Source organism: Cibotium barometz, chromosome 27, assembly GCF_041138505.1.
Source record: "Cibotium barometz isolate CiBa-2024 chromosome 27, ASM4113850v1, whole genome shotgun sequence".
NCBI classification, from domain to species: Eukaryota; Viridiplantae; Streptophyta; class Polypodiopsida; order Cyatheales; family Cibotiaceae; genus Cibotium; species Cibotium barometz.
This window is the reverse complement of record NC_141072.1, coordinates 17,270,861-17,288,189: the sequence shown is the minus strand read 5'-3', so window position 1 is coordinate 17,288,189 and position 17,329 is coordinate 17,270,861. Positions and strand designations below refer to the sequence as shown.

At 45.0% G+C, this 17,329-nt stretch overlaps 1 protein-coding gene across 1 annotated transcript in view; it reads right to left on the bottom strand.

Moving 5' to 3' along the window:
• HMA1 (heavy metal atpase 1) overlaps nucleotides 1-17,329 on the bottom strand; it is a 66,711-nt gene that overhangs the window by 24,241 nt on the left and 25,141 nt on the right. The window lies entirely within an intron of this gene.

Sequence of the window (17,329 nt, the reverse complement as noted above, 5' to 3'; positions counted from 1 at the left end):
CTCAAGCATCACCTTGTAAGGCTCCTTTATGAGGAGAAGCCATGTTTGAGCAGCTGACGGCAAGCCACAAGACAGCATGAATGGGTGACCTGACAGCAATATTAGGTGCCAAATCAGAGGTAAGAGAAATCCCATTTGGCCAAGATGCACCTGGGAGAGATGCTCAAGCATTACAGGCTCCTGTAGGCACTTTTGGGGGACTCTTAACCCTCTAGAAAGAATGCACAGATGTGAGGGCAGAAGCTTTACTGGCACATGGCAGGTTTGACCTAGCTGACCAGGGATAAATGCTGGTTACCTTGCTACGTTTGCTACAACTCACTAAAAGGTGCCTGCAACAGTAGGCTAAGAGGTGGTCACTCATAAGCTTAAAAATGTCCCTCCCTACCATTGTCAAGCATCCACTCCTCCAGCAACAGCCGTCTTTCGTGCTAAACACATCTGTCAAGATAATATGGCAGCCATCTCAGCCCTCTACCTTGCCACGGCATACAGGTATGGAAAAATGCACCACCTATCATAATCCTTCACCAATTATAGTTTTATTCTTACATCCTCTTTTGTAGTGCAACAAGCATTTTGTGTTAGGTGTGCAAAAAGATGCTTCCTTATGATGATTGTGCTGTAAACATGGTTTAAGAATCTCAGCTTTGTAAACATGCTTTATCTAGTTGCTGTCCTAAAGAAGCCTTGAAGAAATGGCATGGTCACGAACACTTTCTCTACTTAACTTTAGAAAGGCAAGTTCAACACATCAAACTATCCTCTAGGAAGTTAAAATCAGAACCATTATCACTTTATGTGCGTGTTGATATGTGGCAGCCATGCACAAGAAAAGACCGGAGCTAGAAGTGATGACACCAGGAAAATCATTTCTCTTGACCCAGCAGCAGTTCAAGATCTTAAGTGTTGTCATTTTCATCGTGGCATTCACCGCTACACATAGGTAACCTTTGGATTGGTATTTCTCCCTGGAGCCAATGATAGGTGTAACATGCTGAGCAGAAGCATGCTGATTATGTGCCACAATTAACACTAATCAAGATGCACAAACTGAAAAAGCACAAAGAGAAGGGAAGAGATTTACCTAATCTACTGCATATCAACTGAACTAGATCCGAGATCTGAACAAAATCGGAGATCTGAACTACTTCTGGGCTTTTGAATGTTGTACATTAACTACTGATTTATGCTACTGCCTTTACTCTGCTGCTCCAAAGTGGAACAGGGCCGAAGCCTGCTGCACTATGGCTACTAACTGGTAATCTAGAAATTTGTTCTGTTGCACGTGCCTGCGCAGTGCAAATCTATGACTGAATGCTAAGATTTAAGCCTAGCCCTACTATTTATAACCACACTGCTTGCAAACCCAAAACTTATGTCATTTTTATTGGGCTAAAAAGGTGCCCAGCTCTCGGCCTCTTGGCTAGACTGGTTTACATATGCTAGGCTGCCCAAAAATTGTCCAAAGCTCCCCCTAAACTGTTGGATTATGTCCATGTGTCACCAAATTAATTGGTGCACATGGCATCCCATCTTGCTCAACTTCGAGAACTAGGGAACATAATTCACCTTTGTTTTACTTCCACCTGGAATCCTGGATCATCCACACCTCCCTTGTGTTCTTCTTTCGATCTTCTATCGGGTTCTATAATGGTCCCTTGTGATGGCAAAGGACAAAATATCCCAATCATCACAAAACTGACTGTGATCTGGTCACTGTAACCTGTGGCTCCAACTTCCAAAAATCTGCCTGTCCAAACTAGAAAAAAAAAAAAGGAAACACCTGCCTCCTTGAGGTCAAACTATGTGCATTGCACCATCTCTTCAGGCTCTTCTTCCAATGCTGACTGCACTGGAGGTACTGACGAGGGAAAAACTTGTGGACTCACCTCGTCTGATATCAAAGTGAACTCCAAGAATGAAATTTGGTGACTCTAACTGGTGTTGCCACCAACTCAAGGTTATACCTCGGAGACTGGTCCTAGACTTGCATTGACTCTGTAGAGTCCCACATAAGCACCTCTTGGTTGATTACCCATTGTGCGGCATCCAGACTATCCTCTGTGTGTCACTAATATCCCTCTGACCTTGGTCTTCCACCAGTTCAAACTCTTGAATAGCTTCATGTCCTTACGGTTCTCCAATTATCATTGAGGAAACTCCATCCTGAACAACTTCCAGTCTGACTATCGAGGAAACTCCCTCTTGTTGAATTTCAGTCCCTGGTGAACTCACCACTGCTGTGGTTTTGTTAACTGCATCTGCTTTTGCCAAAGCTGCCTCATTGCATTGACAAGGTCTCTCAACAATCCTCCAACATGTTATCCCACTCCTTCAAGTACTTGGCTTTATATTCTTCATCTTCACATCAATATTGGGTTTCGTGTTCTTCCCATGCTTGCCGTTCTTATTGGTCTTGTGCTTCCCAGGCAGCCTCCCATGCTTTTCAGTTTCAACAAAATCGCTCCCCCTTGATTGCTCATTCTCGCAAGTACCATTCTAATACGGAGTCCATGTTTCCCACTCAGCTCAAAAAGATAGGAGACAATTTTTTGAGCTAAAACTTCACTAGACTTTCTTTAGTACTTACAGCTGATAACCTAAGCTATATGCATGCATGACTCCTATGCTTAGACCTAAGCGATTGCATAAGCTACATCCATAGATGGCCAAACACATGTGCAGGATTCGAGAGATGGAGCTTCCCCCCGTTCGTGCACCTGCAGTCGCCTCGCCCGCTCAACCCCCCCTCCCCCCCTCTTTGCACAGCCCTGGCCTTCGCCACCTACCACCTATTGGCATATATTACATGGTTGTAGTGCCACATGTGAACAAGGCATAACTAGGGGCACTTTTTCCCTTTGGGTTTTTCCCCCTACCACACATGGTGTGAAAGGACACCCACCTTTTTATTATTGTTGTACTTTGATATTATGTGTGGGCTGACTTCTCAGCTCCACATATTCCAATGCAGTCCACAGGCTTTGCATCACCATCTCTGTGATCTCTATGTACTGTGTGCTTCTATGTGTAGAAGTAGATCTCCTGGGCCAACGGTGGTATCAGAGCTGGACACCCCAAGAGGGAGGGACTGCTTGGACATACACATGAAACTTTCCTTGGAGGGACCTCATGTTTGCCTGCGCCTGCGACTGTCTACTTTGTTGGGGGACTCACACACTCACACACAGCAATGCTTCCTGCAGATTAGGGTTAGATGCAGGGAGAAGAAGCTCACACAGAAGAGAGAGTGAGAGCTAGACACAAAATGTGTGGTGATCACAAAATGCAAGTCAACCCTTGCATGTGAGTCACATCCATATAATATAGAAGTACAAAAAAGTACAAAAGTTATATGGATAGAGTGTCCTTCACACTTGATATCCAAGGGGAAAAACCACATGGGAAAAAGTGCCCTTGGTTAAGCCCTGTTCACACGTAGCACTACTATAAGTGAGCATATTCCTACAATAGAAGTACAAAAGTTATATGGATAGAGTGTCCTTTCACACTTGATATCCAAGGGAAAAAACCACATGGAAAAAAGTGCCCTTGGTTAAGCCCTATTCACATGTAGCACTACTATAAGTGAGCATATGCCTACAAATCCCCCCTGTAGTGGAAGTGTGAACCTATACAAGGTAGTAGATCACTCTCTGTATGAGAGTAAGCCCAAAGCTTTGCGGAAAGCTTCAAACTTCTCTTGAGGTGCAGTAAGATAAACTGATCTCCCCTGCATGTAGCCTCTCTCTCTGACATAGTGATAATGAATCTCAATGTGCTTGGTACGTGCATGAAATACGGGATTTCGTGCCACAGCCATAGCACTCTGGCTATCAATGAGAATGGTGGTGGTGGGTGTCTGGGCTGATACTCACGAAGATCAGCCAATAATCTCCTCAACCATACACAATCTACTGTAGCTGTGAAGACTGCCCTGTACTCAGCCTTGCAAGAAGATGTGGCAACAGTGGGTTGCTTTTTACTCAACCCAGATACGCATGAACTGCCAAGAAAAAAACAATTCCCACTGGTGGATTGCCTGGTATCATTATCACCAGCCCAATCTGAATCACTGTATGCATAAAGCTGCAAGCTGGTCCCCCTGGGATAGAACAAATCATGATCCAGGGTACCCTAAAGATAACGAAAAATGCGTTTGACTGCTTGCTAATGCTTTGTGCCTGGGATGTCCATGAATTTGCTGAACAAAGACACCCCAAAAGATATGCCAGGCCTCGTGTTACACAAGTAAATGAGGCATCCCACTGCCTGGCTATAAATGTCGGCCTCAAAAGGCTCTCCAATATCATGCATAGTAAGCCGTACACCTGGTTCTACTGGAGTAGAAATTAGCTTACATTCATCCATGTGAAACCTTTTTAGCAAACTTTTTATGTACTTAGTTTGCTGCATAACAATGTCATCATCTGTATGCATAAACTGTATGCCGAGATAGTAGTGTAAAGGCCCCAAATCTGACATCAAATTCAGCTTTCAAATCAGCCTTGAAATCTGAAATTTGTGCTTTGCTAGTCCCTGTTATGAGTATGTCATCGACATACAAGATGACTATGAGAATATCGGCACCGGATTTCTTCACATACAATGTGCTTTCAGCTAGACTATTCACATAACCTTGGCTGGTTAGATGAGCATGTATTTTATCATACCAAGCTCTTGGAGCTTGCTTTAACCCATACAATGCTTTGTGTAACCTGCATACTTTATGTTCCTCACCAGGAACTACAAAACCAATGGGCTGATTTACATATGCTTCCTCTTGTAAATCCCCATTTAAGAATGCAGTTTTGATGTCCAATTGATGTACTTTCCATCCTTTATGTGCAACCAATGCAATCACTGATCGAATTGTAGTCATTCTCGAAGTAGAAGCAAAAGTCTCCTCATAATCTATTCCCTTTTTCTGAGAATAGCCTCTAGCCACAAGTCTTGCTTTGTACCTGTCAATGGTACCCTCAGACTTCCTTTTGACTTTGTACACCCACTTTGTTCCAATGACATTCTTCCCTTTCGGCAAGTCCACAAGATCCCAAGTATTGTTCTTCAGGATGGAATTTCATCCTGCATGGCTTGCACCCAGTGCTCATTCTCCTGTGCTTCTTCATAAGAAGAAGGCTCTTCTGAATCAAAGAGACCACCCATGGCTAATGCAAACTCCCCATGTTGCATATTCAATGCATGGCTGGAACTAGCCCTTGTTCTACCTGTCAGTGGAGCTGCAAGTTTGCTATCTTGCAAAGTTTTCAGCAACCATCTTGGCACCGACTTGGTTGTGTCTATGGCTGTTTGCTCTTCCCTGACAAGATCTTCAACTTCTGCCATAGAAGGGGGCTGAATTGCTGGCTGTTCCACATGTTCTACATGAGGATTTTCTTGTGTAAGGGCTGGCTGATCTGAATCCCCCCTAATTGCAATGTGTAATAGCCCATCAAACATGTCCTGTATGCCTGTATCATGACTTTTATACAAGTTGTACATGTACATGGGCTGTAATGAATTTTCAGCAAATACCACATCTCTACTGACAAAAATCCAGGATGTTGTTGGATAATAAAGACGGTATCCTTTGCTCTCGTTGCTGTAGCCCACAAAAATGCATTTCATTGCTTTATCATCTAGCTTTGTTCGGAGTTGTTCTGGCACATGTGCATATGCCAAACACCCAAATATATGCATATAATCCACTTTTGGCTTTCGGCTATACCAAGCCTCAAATGGTGTTATGGCTTTCAAAGCTTTTGTTGGTGGTCACCTGTTCAACACGTGAGTTGCACACATTATAGCTTCCATGCAAAAATTGTGAGGCAACTTTTGTGCTTTCACCATGCATCTTGCCATCTCCATAAGAGATATGTTTTTCCTCTCAGCTACACCATTCTGCAGTGGTGTATAAGGCACAATACATTGTTGTTTGATGTCCTTTTGAAGCATATAATCCTTGAATGCATTTGACATGTATTCTCCACCTCTATCTGGGCGGAGTGTTTGGACTTTACATCCACACATATTTTCAGCCATTGCTACAAAGTGTCGAAAGCATGTAAACACCTCTGCTTTCACTTTCAAGGGGTAAACCCAAGCAAACCTGGAGTAGTCATCAATGAATGTGACGAAATAAAGATGCCCCCCTATGGATGGTGTCCCCATTGGACCACATACATCACTGTGTATGAGCTGTAATTTACTTTCAGCTCTAACAGCTCCATCCCTGGGGAATGGTTTTCGATGCAGCCATATGATGCTTCTGCAAAAGCATCAAACTCTGAAAATTTGCATGCCCAAAACGAGCATGCCATAGCTCTACATCATGCATAGCAGGGGAGTGTGGGTAGCCACTATATTTGCATCATAAGTATGCTTGTCATAGCAGGAGTGTGGGTAGCCACTATATTTGCATCATTAGTATGCTTGTCATAGTTGTCCAGCTTATACAAGCCTTTGTATCGTGTTCCAAAAGTGACTATTTCATAACCCTTTGATGGGTCTTTTACCAAACACTTCCCATCTTCAAATTCAACCTTTAAACCTTGGTCGTTTATGGCTGAGACAGAGAGCAGATTTTTCTATATCCCTGGAACATACAACACATTTGTCATACATATATTGGCACCATTGGCTGCAGCAAGTATGACATTGCCAATTCCTTTTACTGGATATGTGGTATGATCTACACATGATACAGTGCGGCCATTTGAAGCATAAACCAAGTGCTAAAATACCTCTTTGCATGAAGTGATGTGGCTCGAAGCACCACTATCAAAATACCATGATACATCTTGTCTATCAGATGCAATGCAAGACATATCAATGTCTGAAGCACTTGGTATGTCACTAGTACATGTGACCAAAAAAGTGTACTCTTCCTGAATTACATTAGCCGATTAATGTGCTTTGTCATCAGAAGAGTCTGCTACTGCATTGCCTGCATCTTTCTTTTTCTCTTTTGCAAGCCGCTTTCTACATTCATTGATGTAGTGGCCAGGCTTATGGCAGTAGTCACATTTGCCCTTCTTTTTAGGCTTGTTTGCATCCCCTTTGTCAAACACCAGAAGAGGGTTGTCCATGACCAGCCTTCCTAGACTGTTGTCCCCCATGCTTAAAGCTCTTTGCTTTACCCTTATCCTTGGCTGTAAATGCCTTGTCTCCACCACGGTTGCTAGATAGGTTTGCTCTTGTTTGCTCTTCCTGCAAGAGTAAGCCCACCAGCTCTTCAAAAGTGACGGGATCACCACCTCCTCTCACAGAGAGGTTGAGAGAGGTGTGAAAGCCCAAGTAGGAAGGTGGTAAAGAATAAAGAGTGTTGGTGACCAACTGTCTGTCTAGGATAACCTCATCAATGTTGAGCAATTGTTCCTCCAAATCTTTCACTTTGGTGAGATGATCTGACAGGGAGTCACCCTCATCCATAGAAAGAAGATCCAATTGCTATATATATACCTTCATAAGGTCAAAAAAATCTGAACTTACGAATTGAGAGATTTGAAAAAGAAATAATAGTGAAGAAGGACAAAGACAAAAACAAAGCATTTGAAAGATCAAAAATAAATAAACTAAAAAAACCTAGCTACTAAGGAGAGGAAATCAAAAGATAATATCAAATGAAGACTTTTAATTAAGACATTAACCAAAAAAAACCAAAAAACCAAAAAAAAAACAAAAACAAAAACAAAAAACAAAATAGCAAAACAGAGAACTGTAAACTCTAGACCTAAGCACTAAGAGCCAAAACCAAACATCAAGCTAAACTTTAAAAAAGACTTCGACTCAAAAGTGCAACCATTAACTCCAATGTCTGTCCGAACACGAAGTGTAGGTTCATTAACATTGCCTCGTTGCGTACCTGATACATTGCTTCCAATGTGTCTCATGCAAGCTTCGATGTCTTGCAAGACCGAATGTGTGGAATAATAGACCTTTTCACTGAAAGGGCTATCAAGGACATGGCATGTGCATCCCTAGAGTCCCATCTCTTCTGCTCTTGTGTGGGAGCAGGCTCTACCTCAGGAGCTCTTTGAGCACCTCCTATTTGAGGCGTTGCTCGCTGTATGGTAAGTGGGCGTGTGTCGTCACCACACACGATGCCCCAAAGCCCTTTGGCTACCAACAAATTATGGATCATGAATCTCCAGAGGTAGTAGTTTGATCCATCCAACTTGTCCTCCTGGGTGAGCACACCAAATACATCTATAGCATTTTGAGCCTTGCAGGCAAACCAAGCACCAATGTGCACTGCCATGCAACCGAATGTCCTGTGCAAATTTTTGCCTGCAACTTGAAGCAAGTATAAACCAACACCAAATTGTCCAATTACACACAATGTGTATACATATGTGTCAAATCACCGCTATAATCCCCAATTACATGCTCCAAACTGAAAAGCCCCAATTTTTATGCACTGCAATTGCTTCAATGTGCAGTCAATTGTCCAATTTTCGCAAAAGCCCCAAATTTCTGCAACTAGAAGAGGCTTAATTTGCTGATTTTGAACTTAATTTGAAAAACCCCTAAATCAACCAAAGCAGCATGTTCAATTTTTAGCAATTCTGCATCAAATTGAGAATTCTGCATATGGTGCTTCCTGCAATTTTCCATGCAAAGGAGAATTTTGCCAAACCCCCAAAATTCTCTGAACCTTCACCAGAATGTCTGCAACAAATTTTATTTTATTTTTGAAATAAAAATACCTACAAGTGACCCGCTTGAAATGACTAGATACAGAAGGGGACCACGTACGGAAGTAAGGTGGCGGGACCGCAGGCGTGCTATTGCTGCTGCAGGAGGATTGCAGGTGGCTAGACCCAGACGGCGATGGGCGACCAGGCTCAGTCGCAAGTGGCGGGACCCAGAAGCTGCAGGCAATGGTGACGGCGGGGTGGACGGAAACGGAGTGGCACAGCTGGGCGACGTGGATGGAAACGGCACGTGGGTGCCAGCGGTGTGGACGGATCTGGGATGGCAACGGAAAAAAGGCCCAAAAAAAGGCAAGTTTCCGGTAGGTCCCACATAAGCCACAAAGGTGGCTAAGCTCCGCCAGGGGCCGCCCGCTGTGGTGACAGCACCACCCAGTGGTTAGGCGGAGGCGGAGGTGGAGCACTACGCACTAGCATCGCCGCTCCAAGAGGTAGAAACAGGCGAGGGCCGCCCAACGGGCGGAGCAGAGGCGGGCGTATACAATGGCCGGAAATTCGGAACAACGGACGGAAAGTGGGGGTGGCTCGCGGATCCTGCAGCCGACAAAGGGACTGTGCAGCGACGGAAGGATGCAGGAGCTCGCCGAAAGCTAGGCGCTAGGAACTGTACGTCCAGAGGGCTGCAACCCAGTTCTGATACCACTTGTTGGGGGACTCACACACTCACACACAGCAATGCTTCCTACAGATTAGGGCTAGATGCAAGGAGAAGAAGCTCACACAGAAGAGAGAGAGAGAGAGAGCTAGACACAAAATGTGTGGTGATCACAAAATGCAAGTCAACCCTTGCATGTGAGTCACATCCATATAATATAGAAGTACAAAAGTTGTATGGATAAGAGTGTCCTTTCACACTTGATATCCAAGGGGAAAAACCACATGGAAAAAAGTGCCCTTGGTTAAGCCTTGTTCACACGAAGCACTACTATAAGTGAGCATATGCCTACATGCTTCTATAAACCACTGTTCGCCAACTCTCTTCGCCGCCGCCCATTTTGGCCATCTGACCAAGAAGCGGCTCTAGTGCAAGGAGGTCTACCGCCGCCTAGCCCGTGGGTGGAGCTGCAAGCGTGTGGCGCTCTGCCCACTTTGTGGCTCACGTGGCAGGGGGTTGGATTTCTTGAATTTTTGGGGCCTTCTCTCCGTCGCTGCCATTGTTCTGGCCGACTTGCCATCACGTTGTACCGTGCCCTCATCGTTGCCTTGTCAGCGGGGCCATCGACTTGCCGTCGCGGACGCGCTGTTCCATGCAGTCGCAGTCGCCTTGTCAACGGTCGTCGTCCCGTCTCCGTCCGTAGAAGCTCCCCGTCGTTGCCTCTATTGTGCCTTCTCGCCACCCTCACAGTTGGCCTGCTGTCTCTTTCACCGTCGCCTGTCATCTATTGTCCCGTCCAGCTGCAGTTGCCGTCGCTTGCTGTTCCGACCAGCTACAGTCGATGTGCCAACCCGACCTGTTGCTGTACTTCCCCGACTTGATTGTCGCCATCTGCAAGTCTGCAATTTGACTCTAGTCATTTCGTGATGCTTTGAACTTGCAGGTGATACAGTACAGAGGACACATTTCGAGGCTTTTGTGAATTACATGCTTCAATGCAAAATATTCAAGGTGCAGGACTCAATAAAATTTGGGGCTTTTCTAAAATTCGTGCTTAATTGCACAATTGAAGCTACAGGGTACACAGAATTTTGGGGCTTTTGTGATTTATGTGCAACTGGCACAAAATTGAGCCCATTGGTTCATAAAAATTTGGGACTTTTCGCATGTATGTGCAATTGGCACATCCTATAGCCGTTGGTGCACAGAAAATTGGGGCTTTTCATTCTAGAGACCTTGTTTGGATATTTGGGCAGTGAATGTGCAGGAATTTGTATTGCAAGTGTCGTCATATGGCGGGGAATACAACTGATATATACAGGGTTTTGTCCCAAGAGGACAAAGTAGATGGCAGTAATTACTCCCTATGGAGTTTCATGGTCCGAAACCTTCTTGTGGCCAAAGGATTATGGGGTTATGTATCAGGTGATGATGTACGCCCTACAAACATAGCACCTAACACACCTAGCCATGGTGCTCAGCAAGTTGCAGCACCTGCTCCTCTAACTTTGGAGGAGAAGAGATGGGATACTTGTGATGCCCAAGCGATGGCTTTGATTGCTTTGTCAATAAAGCGATCAATTATACCACATATCCGGTCTTACAAGACCTCACGAGACGAGCTTGGGATGTATTGGAGACCATGTACCAAGCTAAGAATGAGGCCAGAGTTGCCTTTCTTGAACGGGAGTTGGAAAATGTGTCCATGGAAGATGGGGACAGCATGGCAATCATCTTATGAAGATCCAAGATCTTCACGAGCAGTTGGTCTCTGGAACACTATCATCACTACCATAGACTTACCTGAATTTCCACACATCGCTCACTCTCTCTATGCGGGGAAACCCGAAACTAATCATATTTGAATAGCTAGGGGCTTTTGTTGCCCAAGGCAAGGGCAACAGAAAAGCCAAAAGCAATTTTCAGCCAAGGACTGATTTGGGACAGCCTTCACAAAAGGCTAACAATGTTGCAGGCAAGCCCAAGAAAAAGGGCAAGTGTCACTACTGCAAAAAGCCAAGTCACTATGTAAATGAGTGCAAGAAGCGGCTTGCAAAGGAAAAGGAAAAGGAAAGCGGCATGGCTATAGATTCTTCATTATCACCTACAGTAAAAGATGATGCGTCAGTAAATCTTGTGCAGGATAAGTGGACTTTTCTTGTTTGTAGTTATGATGCATCATTAGAGCATATGTCTCTCAGTGTCAATGAAAGACTTGACACATGGTACTTTGACAAGGATGAGTGGACTTTTCTTGTTTGTAGTTATGATGCATCATTAGAGCATATGTCTCTCAGTGTCAATGAAAGACTTGACACATGGTACTTTGACAGTGCATAACCTCACAAAGGAATTTGTTTAGGAAGCTTATGGCTGCCCTTGAGGGCAAACGGGGTAACATGTGCAAACAATTCTTCTTATCCAGTCAAGGGAGTTGGTGAGGTGATCCTCACAATAGCAAATGGACTTATGTTTTCCAATTGTGTTGTATGTGCTTGGGATTAAGAAGAATTTAATGTCCATCTCCTCTATTGCTAAAAGAGGATATGCAATGAACTTTGAGGACGATAGGTGCACAATCAAAGACTATGAGAGTGACTACGCACTGGTCACATCCGGCACATTGTACCATGGGTTATACTAGCTTGATAGGTTTGATACCGCCCCATTACCTTGAGCGACTCAAAGACGAGTTCAAGGGGGACACGTCAAAACGCGCAACTAGTCCTACAGTTTGCCAACAAAATTTCGAACTTATGTTTGCAATTGGGCAGTTCTGATAAGGACAAGAAAGAGCATTTCCTTTATGGCCTTGACACGCAAATCAAGTGGGAAGTGCGTATGTTTCGGCCAGCCACCTTTGAAGATGCACTCTCACTTACAAAGAGTGCGGAGATGAAGTACAATGGAGGAAAGCTCAAGACTTCCCAGCCTTCCACTCCCAAGGCACCCGCCTCAGGGGGGAAAGGCCAGAACCAGACGGGGTTTTCCCCAAGACAGAGCACGGGAGCCTTTGGCTCCAAGAACTCGACTAATGCACCTAAGCTTACTCCCAACCGGAAAGCTGAAGCACGCAAGACCGGTGGATGGTTCAGCCCAAAAGAAACAGCTTAGTACAAGGAGGAGGTAGGTGTTTCTTTTGTCATACAAAAGGACACACCTCTAAAGATTGTCCAAAGAAGACTACCACTCCCCACACTCCCACCCGATCCTCCACAGCTTCTGTGGTGAGCCTGTTTCCACATAGACCCTAGCGGTCGTCCCTAGTTCTTTGGACCCCCGTTCTTCGGTTGGTGCAATCATTAGTCGAGAGCTCGAAGATGAGCAGAAGGGCGACCAAGACCAGGAGTATAAGTGCAATAAATTGCTCAAAACATTTAGCTACATAGGTGGCCACAGAGTCGTCTTATTTGACAGCAGTAGCACAGAGGATGTGGTCATGGAACAGGCCACTCAAAGAGCTTGGTTCCTGTTGACTTCGATAGACAAGGTAGAGGGATTTAGCACATGCATGATGATGAGCATCAAGTTTGAAGCTCAAGGTGCTAAACTAGTGATTTAGGGACATAGAGTTTGTGCGAGACTTTATGGTTGCCTCTCTTGTAGGAGTAGACATTATTTTGGGCATTCAATGGTTTCACAAATTCCAACCATACATTAATTGGGAAAGGCAAACTTTTTGGATTATCCGAAATGTGTCCAAAGCCCCAGTAATCATTAAGTGTGAGCCAAGAATCCCGAACTTTCCTCTCATAAGCCACATGCAGGCTAAACGAGAAATACGGAAGGTGCACAATGTTGAGTGAGAGCGCCAGACTCAATACTCAGGAAAAGAAGACCAAAGAAAGTGTTTAGGGACAAGGCTTGAAGGACAAGGAGACAAGGTGGAACAAATGCACAAATCTTCATCACTTTTGGAGTGGGGTCAGAGATCGGGCAAGATTTTTCAGTGAAAAGGTTGCCAGGAAGGGAAGGACGATAGGTTTGGGAGTCCACGAGGAGACAACGGGATGATGATAGTCATCCAGGGTCAGTCATCAAGTTTAGCAAGGAGGGATGTCATGTGCATGACATGTACATGCTAGTCTCTGAGCTAATCCCTTAAGGGCAGCAGAATAAACAGGAATTTAGGGCACAAGCCAGGCTCAAGTATGTGTAGGAGAACCCCAGAAAAGGACTAGAGGGTTGTCGGCTCCAGCCACTGTAGCTCGCCCCGACACAGATGCTAGACAACACGTCGAGTGGTTCTCTGCTGGCCGATAGGAGGTCGACCAGGCTTCTTGCATGTTTTGAGCCTATAAAAGACTATGCAAAGAGCATTGCCAGGTATTCGGTCCCCTAGGGATTGAGTCAATAGGATAGGATTCTTTTTGAGTCAAGAACACCTTTTGAAGGGGCAGCCTATAGCTAGCCAGATTGTACAACTCAGCTATCTCTCTCTCTCTTCTCTTCATCTCTTGCTTGCGTTTTGCATCAAATTGTTCCAAGACAAGTGTTTAGGGATAAAAGAAGACTCCTAGAGCTTCCGCATGTGACATGATGCTCATGTGGTTTCCACTCTTAACACCTACCATGCAAGATGTAGAATTGTGGCATGCCAGGTTTGGGCATGTGAATTATGGCAGTTTGATGCTATTACAAAAGCATCAAATGGTGCAGAGCATGTCTCGTGTAGAGCTAACACCAAAACATGGATGTGAAGGGTGCATATTGGGTAAAATGCACAGAAATGCTTTCCCAAAAGATGGATCAACAAGGGCTAACTGGAAATTACAGCTTGTGCACAGCAATGTGTGTGGTCCTATGTAGACACCATCCATTAGGAAGCATGTATACTTTGTAATTTTTATCTATGACTACTCCAAATTTACTTGGGTATATCCTCTGAAGGCAAAATCTGATGCATGTTTTCAGCATTATGTGGCACAAGTTGAAAATCAAACAAGTCGTAAAGTGCAGTCCCTCCATACAAATCGAGGGGGGGATACATGTCTATTGCTTTCAAAGCTTTTTTGGTAGAAAAGGGCATAAAGCATCAATGCACAATGCCATACTCTCCTCAACAAAATGGTGTTGCTGAGAGAAAGAATAGGTCATTGTGATGGAAATGGCTAGATGCATGGTCAAAGGCAAAGGCTTGCCTCACCAATTCTAGATGGAGGCGATCATCTGTGCTACACATGTTTTGAATAAATGCCCTACCAAAGCATTGAAAACCATAATGCCATATGAGGCCTAGCACGAAAGAAAACCTAAAGTTGATCACTTCAGAGTTTTCGGAAGTATTGCTTATGCACATGTGCCTCAGCAATTGCGAGGTAAGCTTGATAACAAAGCTACTAAGTGCATATTTGTGGGTTACAACAGTGGCAGTAAAGGGTACCATCTCTATAACCCATCCACACAAAGGATTTTCGACAGCAGAGACGTGTTTGCTGAAAATCCAGACCAACAATTGGCTGAATTTTATGGACAACCACCTAAAGGCCAGCAATTGGCTGAATTTTATGGACAACCACCTAAAGGCCCACATGACATGTTTGAAGGACTACTCCCATTGGGAATTGATGGCACAATAGATCAACCATCAACTCTGTCTAATGGACAGCATATGGGTGCTCAAAATCAGCCCATGAATCAGCTCATTACACCTCAAAATGTACAAGAAGCAGCGGAGGAAGAGCGGACAGCAACGGAAGAGGCTAGAGTTGTGCCTCATTGGCTGCTCTGTACCTTACAAAAGAGCAAGCTTTCAGCTCCACTTGGTAGCATGACACGGGCTGGTTCACGTAATGCAAGAGAACATGCAGATGTTGCTTGCATGCAGTCTATCCACAAAAACAACATATGGGACTTGGTAAATGTAACTTGGTTGAACACAATGCTAATCGATACACTTAAATACACTAAGATTTGATGGACACTTGCTCAAATACAAGAAGTAAATTGCTGAATTGACAAGAGACACACAATGAGCCGGAACGGCCGACCCCTCTCTCAAATAAAGTATATTGATCTTGGGAGAATCAAGTACGTAGACTTGCAACCCCCGCTACCCTCTCAAGTGCCCATGTTCCCTACCATCTGCTCTCTATTGTTCCACCAACACATGGTAGCAACAATCTGCAAGAGAGCACGTAGGACAAGAGAACACTACACAGGTGTCAAAACCCCAAAGATCCCCTCGTGATCGATCTTGGTTCGAGACTCGAATCCTGCAAACAAACGAACAAACAAACAAGCAAGGGGGTGCAGGCCTGACTCACCTCCCAACCATGACAGCCGTGGGCGAGCCCACAGTCTTGGCTGTCCCCACCGAGGCACGAGCTGAGCTAACTAGGTTGACGTACCGACCAATCTCCTCCTCGCGACGTCCCATACCGCCACGAAGCTGCCCTCGCGGGCCTCGAGATTGCTGCCGGCCTCGGCTGCGTAAAGCAGGTGCACGTCTGCACTAGATCCAGGCTCCAAGACCACAGAGCTCTCACAAACTCGCGAGACTCTCTATATCCCAATAACTAACCTTGGCCACCCTTTTATAGGCTCTTGGCCGGTCATCGGGCGTCCACACTTGGGCGCCCGCCCGTCCATACTTGGGTGCTCGCCCGTTAGTATTTCCCTAACTCAAGAGACCATCGTATCATCATAGATACGAGCTGAATGAATGGCCCCGTCCAGTGTTTTACATTTGTTATTTTTAACCTGTAATCGGTACGAGTCTGGTAAACCAGCTACGAAAAACCCCAAAAGAGTAGTGGGATCCATCTTTGTAGCTTTCATCTGCAAGTCACAAAACTTCTGGAGGTAGACCTCATAAGTGAGGTGCCGTGAGGTCATGGTCAAAGCTGAAAACCGGGCAACAACATCGTAGTCATCCTCTTTCTTGAGGAATTCTTTCTTGAAAACGTCTTCGAATTGTGCCCAAGTCGTTGGCTTAGGGTTGAGTTCCTTCCACCAAAGCAAAGCTTTGCCGGACAGGAAACCTGCTGCTAACTGGATCTTCTTTCCATCATCATATGGATGAAACTGAAAGTGAACTCGCCACTTATGTAGCCACGTGTCTTGACTTCTCAGCTCCACATATTATATGTGGCTTGACTTCTCAGCTCCACATATTCCATGCAATCCATAGCTTTACATCTCTATCCATCACCATCCCAGTGATCTCTATGTATTGTGTGTAGCTATAGCTCTCCTGGGCTATTGGCATATATTACATGGTTGTAGTGCCACCTATGAACAAGGTATAACTAGGGGCACTTTTTTCCTATGGGTTTTTCCCCCTAGCACACATGGTGTGAAACAACACCCACCTTTTTATTATTGTTGTACTTTGATATTATATGTGGCTTGACTTCTCAACTCCACATATTCCAATGCAATCCACAGCTTTGCATCTCTATCCATCACCATCTCTATGTACTATGTGCTTCACTGTTGTAGCTGTAACTCTCCTGGACCAACTTGCCCCGCTGTCTCCCGCCTCCTTCCCAGCTTCCTCCCGCCTTCTCCCCCTTGCCGCCTCCCTCCTCTCGCTGCCTCCAACTTCACATAGCATGTCCCTTGTGCATCCCCTGTAGAAGCAGTCCCCCCCTTCCATTGCCCGCCAGTGCGCCTAGTGCTTGCCTATTGGGTGCCCCACAGCAGGTCGCCTCTCTCTCTCTCTCTCTCTCTCTCTCTCTCTCTCTCTCTCACAGACATTGTATCAGATCCACCAATTGTTGTAACCTTTTTGGTCTCATAGGTCATTTTGGCCTTTTGAGGACGTTAATATATCATTTCATTTCTCTCTCTCTCTCTCTCTCTCTCTCTCTCTCTCTCTCTCTCTCTCTCTCTCTCTCTCTCTCTCTCTCTCTCTCTCTCTCTCTCTCTCTCTATATATATATTATATATATATATATATATAACCCCCCTTCTCCTCCCCCCAACCCTCGCCTCTGCCCTGCCCTAATCTATGCCGCTGCCCAGCCTTTCTCCGCCTACCGCCTTCTAAGTCCTAATTAGCACCGTCTCCCCA